Below are 6420 nucleotides of genomic sequence, written 5' to 3'. Positions count from 1 at the left end.
CAAAGAGTACGAATAACTGAAGATATCATCAGAATGGCTCTACAACTCAATGATGGTTATAATGTTTTCATGTTCTCAAAGACTGAGTTTGAAGAAACCTTGCAGAAAATGGGGTACAATCCTGTAAACGAAACCTTGCAGACTGTTCATGCCCTCATATTTAACATTCCTTACAACTTCTCTTATTATTTAATGAAAGATTTTGCAAGTAATATGTGGTCAGGCAGGCCATTTTTGATGTATCCCCGTTTTCTGATGAGGATAATCACAAGCCAGTTAGGCTTTGGGGGAGTTCCTGCAGGTTATATTAGAGATGAGTTGGGTCTCCAAGAGAACATGAATGTCAGTCTGCTCAGACTTACTAATCAGAACTCTGGATTGATGACTGAACTTTGGGTACTCATGGAGATAGAGCATGGAGAAGGGATAGATATTGACTAGGACTTTCTCTGTTTGAATCTTGTTTGTGTAGTTAGTTTGCTTGTTAATATGTTTATATAGTATGGTTCTTATATTGCTTTGATTGACTGACTTATGGATTGGGTAATGGGCAGAGAAAAATGAGAAACATGATCATCAGAAGACAAAAATATTTGACACAAAACTCTGAATTTCTGATGACAAATGATAAAATCTGGTAATTTAAACTGGTTTTCTGATAAAACTCCAACATGGTAAAAAGTTTTAGAAAACATCAGAAAAAGCCAAAGAAACATGGATGCTACCAGAAAATCACATGTAAGTCCTCTGATCTTGTCTCATTCCCTCTCATCTTAAAAAAATGCAAGTATACCTCTATATCAAAAGTATTACTTCAAAAATCTGCTGAAAAGGGTCACAAATTTAGGGGGAAAACACCACTAAGAAATTCTGTTGAAAGATATTAACTTCTGTTGACCATATCTAAAAGGTCAACAGAAGCCAGAACAAAAGGGAATACATATTTCTAAACAAAATTTATGTTGAATTTCTGTTGACATCATCAGAATGGGACTTTGACTTACTAGAAAGGGAGGATGCAGCTGAAGAAAAGGTAATTGGACCTCTTACTAAATGGGGTCCACAAAGATGAAAAGGTGTCACATAACCGATAACTTTCTCCAATCAAAATTCGGTTTAACACTTCAGTGAAAAGAATGATTGAAGAAACTACAAGCTGAAGAAACAAGTTGAAAGGGCATAACCACGATTACACGATTAATCATCATTAAAGTCTTGATACCCACGATCCAACGGTTATATTCTGAACCAAAACTCACATCACACGATCTAACGGTAATAAAGACAATTAATGATCCTTTAACCGCCATTACATAACACGTTCCATAACCCTTCAACTCCATAAACCAACAATTCTCTGCTAAAACCCTCACTATATAAATCCCACTTAGCAGAAAATTCAAAAATCACACATCTTCTTCACAAAAGCTTCAAACCAAAACGTCCCCTGTTCCTCACTCAAAATCCAAAAATCCCTAAATTCCAAACCCTAATTCACAAAATTCAACAATGGCCAAAGTAAACCTCAACATCCCAATTGTTCAACATGAAGTACCTTTCGTTGAAGATACATAATTTTTACCAATGAAAGAAAACAATCTGCTGATGAATACAAAGCATTCAGAGTATGATGTGAGATGTCAACTTCTGATAGAGTATCTCATGAATTGTCCAATCTCAGGAACACTAACAAAAGAGAGAAAAGTACCAGAAAAGCTACTACAGCAATTTGTTCACACTTTTAATGAAGTTGAAGAAAATCAAGTCTCTGCTCATGTATGGGGAAGTGTTTTTGTAACATTAACCCCTGCAAGGGTAAGAGAATGGCTTGAACTACCTATTCTTGACAATTACATTGAAGCACCAAGCAGAGAAGAGTTAACAAGCTTTATCATTGAGCTTGGTTACAAGAACAAGAAAATCAACAAAATTGGAGCAATTAGAAGAAATGAAATGTCAGCCATCTGGCAAGTGATGATGGAAGTGCTAAATAAATGTCTCACCTCAAAGATAGGAGGAACTGATCAAATCAGTCAGGCTATTATGACAATCATGTATGGACTCATAACTGGGTTCAAAATTGATTATGGGTCAGAAATTTTCAACCTGATCAAGAGGTCAATCATCACCAGAAATGGAAAAATAACCTCACATCTGCCATATCCAAGGTTAATCTCTATTTTTATTTCTGAAACATTTGCTGCAAAAGACATAGAAGTTCCAATTTTGGAGGATATGTGGAGTTCAAATACCATGAAGGCCTGGAGTTCAAATCATGGATGGGAATCTGACAAAGATATCCTTGAGTTACCAGAAAGCATGCTATGCCTCATTGCACCAGATTCACAGTACAGAATACAACATGAAGCACTTCTAACCAAATCAGATTCTCCAACAGAAAGAGCCAGCAAAGAAGTTTATAACTGTTCTTCATCACTAGAAGAAGAAGTTCAGAAGTCCTGGACATCAGAAACAGAGGCCGCAGGAGGAATTCTGATGATAACCAATTCACCAGAAAACAAGACAGAACGTGCTAATAGTCAACAAATTCATGAAGGAGGAACTCAACATGACTTTGATATTCAGCAAGAGGAAGTACATGAACACTATGCAGAGTCACATATTGCTGGAGGAATTTATGAAGATGCTGAAGAAGAACATTATGAAGAAACTCACTTTGATGACACTGAAATTAAAGCAACTGAAGTGATACATCATGATAAATCTCATATAGCTGGTACATCTCTTTCAAGAACTGTGTTAGTTAATACTCACTCAAAACAAACAAAATCAGAAAGTTCAGTTAATGTTTCTTACAATTTAGAACATGAAAAAACTGATGTTGATAAAGAGGTTACTAGTGCTTTTAATCTCAACTCTGAATCAAAAAATGAGGAAGAGGATGAGATCCCAACAGATAGAGATCAGGAAACTGATCAAGGAAATCTGGAAAAAGGTAATATGTTTACCTCAAAAACTTATGGAGAATCACACATTAATGTGATTCAAGGATATAAGGAAATCCAGGATGAGAGTATGTCACTCACCACTGGTGGAGATGATACTGGTAAACTTAAGGTTGCACCAAAATCTGGTAAAGCCAAAAGTGACCCTATCATTTCCAAAACAGCAGCAAATGTGTTTGCGGCTGGAAAGTTAGCAGGAACATCTGTTGTTCCAAATATCCCTAAAACACCTATGAATCAAGAAAATCTAGAAACTGTGCTGGAAAGTGTTTACAAAGTCTGCAAAAGAAATCCAGTAGAAGAAAAACTTGATATGTTGCTGTCAGAAATACAAGGTCAAAGGGCTGATATGAAGACTTTGTCAGAATCAGTGGAAGTAATAAAGAAACAAACTGAAAAAAACACTGAAGCACTAAAGTCTCTCCAAAAGATGAAAGAAAAGGCATCAGAATCCAACATCTCTGCATCAGAAATCCAGATGATTCTCACAGAAATAGAAAACATCAAGGCACAAGTTGCAAAGGCTATGGAATCAAGGCAGTCAAGCAGTTCAAAAAGAGTTTTGGAGGAAGTTACCATACTAAGGGCAAGTAACAACAGTATCACAGATGCCCTTGAGAAGCTGTCAAAAGAATGGGCTGCAATTCAGGTGAAAGCTCAAGCTGAATTCACCAAAGTTAAAAAAAACATAGCTAACAACTCAAAACAGGTAAGAGAGGTGCAACAACTGATGGAGTCGATGCAATTCAACATTGCAAAATTGGCCAAAGTAGATCCTAAAGAACTCATGAAAGAATTTCCTGCTGAAAGCTCTCAACAAGAAGCTCCAAAGTCAACCCAACAGCAATCATCAGCTACACCAAGCACAAAAGCTGGAACCACACTGATGGGTCCACCTCCAAATGTCCCAAAAGATGAAATGCTGAAAAGGTTAGCAACTTCAAAACCTCAAGTTGTTAAAGATTTGAAACTTTTAACTTCTGAAACTATCCCAAAACCAACAATGTCTGATGACTCTGCAATGAGTAAGCTCATGAATCTACAATCAATGAATGAATGGGAAGATGAAGAAGATTCTAGAAAACCAAACATTGTTAAAAGAAAAATCTCTGAGACTAAGTCAGTCTTGGTTAGAAAGATTGCCAGTGATGTAATGATATTCCCTGAGTTTAATCTGGTGAAGTATTATTTGACAAGAGAAGATGTACCACCAACACCACCGACTCCTGTCAGAGTGGCTTTAAGAAATGAAAGGATCAAAAGAGGTTCAGATAGCATTCATTACAAAAATGAGAATCCAGTGAAAAGAATTTTAAAAGTGGATGAAGTGAAAGTTGCAACCGATGATGTTGGAGGAACTCGTGTGCAAAACAGGTACACACTTCTGAGAAAGAATGGGGAAGAACAAAAGGTGACTGATGAAGAAATAGCTGACCAGTTGCATCCTATAGACATTTTGTTTATGAAGGATCATTATGAAAAAGAAAAGAAAAATAATCAAGAGGTCAGAAGAGCATTGAATGGCATATCAAAGGCTGGAATACTGCTGTTTGAAAGAATGGCTTTTTCAGACTTTGATCTATGCATCAACTATGAGCATGTACACAACAAAAAGGTATATGTCATACCACCCAAAACAAAAGTCCCCTCAGATATAGTGGAAAATGCAAGATCTGGAGACATCATTGAATTAATAAGTAAAACAAGCAGTCACAACTATGGTGTCATCTTCAGAGATAATGAAAACAACAAAGCTCTGTTCAGAAGTGTTGATATCTGCAAGCACTCAAATCAAACTCTAAGGTTTATCATGAAAGGTATGAACAAAAGACAAGAATACCTACAGAAAACAGGAGGAAACTTGGAGGGCCACAAGAAAGAGATTGAGCAAATGATTAAGGATTGGACCCAAGCAAGAGAATGGTACAAAGACATGTATGTCAGCTGCAACAAGTATATCTCCTACAAGAAACAGTTAAAGAAAGGAGATGTGCAAAAGATAGTGAAGCTGAATTGAAGAACTTGTTTATTTGAATTTTCATCTTTTGTGTAATTTGTTTTTCAAAAACTTCAACAACTGGTTTAAATTTGCAAGTGTTATGTTTCCACTGTTTGGAAATTTTATGTTCATAAGGTAGTTCATTTTCTTACAATACTTAGGGGGAAACTGTTAGGAAACTTTATTTGTAAGTATTGAAGAAAATCACAATCAACTGGATCTCTGAAGTGATAACAGTCCTGCAGATCACAACAAGAAGAAGAAGATCAGATAGGACAACTGAAATGCTCAGCATCTACTTCAAAGAATCACAAGTTGATCAAGAGCTGATTTGGATTATCAGAGAAGGTCATTTCTGATGAATCTGATAATATTTCTGATGAAATATCATCAGTTTCTGACGATTCTGATCATTAGACTTTCTGATGATTTGTTCACCAGAATTTCTGATGAAGTGGTTTATTAGAAATTCTGATGAATACCCCACTTGTCTAAAACCAAGCTCTATCCTGCCACCAATGACCGAAGCAACTGACATTATTGGATATCATGATTACAAAGGCAACTTGAACGTTGGATTCAATGAATATGTCAAATTGCTACTTTATGCAGGACTTATTGCATGAATAAACTATTGTTTATTCATGTACCCGGCCTTCTATAAATAGAAGGCCCAACCAGCAGAAGACAATTGAGTTTAAAGCTTAGCATTCATATATAAACACCCGAACTCCATTGCCCTTCTCACCCACAGAATTCAAGATTCATTTGTATAAGATAATAATCTTACAATCACCTTGTAAACTATTTTGTTTCAAAGTGATATAAACTTGATAATTCTGTAGGTCTTGTTTCTGAAAGTCTGATTTCCATTTCCGCACATCTTTTTCACATCTACTGAAATCACTTGCCATATTACGTAAAAAGAAGTTGTTTAGGCCATACTGGGTCCAACAATTAGATCAAACCTCCATTTCTTGAACCCGGTGTAAGTATTCTTTCATTCTTTTATGCGTTTTTAAGCGTAAAAGTCAAACAGTGTTCGACTTTCTGCTTTTACCAGTCTATGGTCAACACGAAGTTTGTTTGAACTTCGTAACATGAGCATAATCATGATGGTTATAGTCTCTTGTGATTATACCTACTGATTTCCACGTTATTAGGCGTAGTGACGAGTCATAGTTTCGGTCAAAATGCGTATTCTTGCGTATTTTGCAACCAAACTATTCTTGGGTATCAAGACCCTTTGTCTTGATATCAAACTTGTTTTCAAACTTCGTTAAACATGTTTTAACATGTTTAACTCGTCACTTTTAGATTAGTGCTTATATAGGGTCGTAAGATAAGCGGTCTAACAACCGCTTAGACTTTCGAACCCGACCCGTTTGTCAATCAGTAGGATTCGACCAAACATATTTTGTGACCATAGTTGTATTGGGAATAACCTTCCGAGGT

The sequence above is a fragment of the Helianthus annuus genome, chromosome 5, assembly GCF_002127325.2.
Source record: "Helianthus annuus cultivar XRQ/B chromosome 5, HanXRQr2.0-SUNRISE, whole genome shotgun sequence".
Taxonomy (NCBI): domain Eukaryota; kingdom Viridiplantae; phylum Streptophyta; class Magnoliopsida; order Asterales; family Asteraceae; genus Helianthus; species Helianthus annuus.
This window is presented reverse-complemented; position numbering follows the sequence as displayed.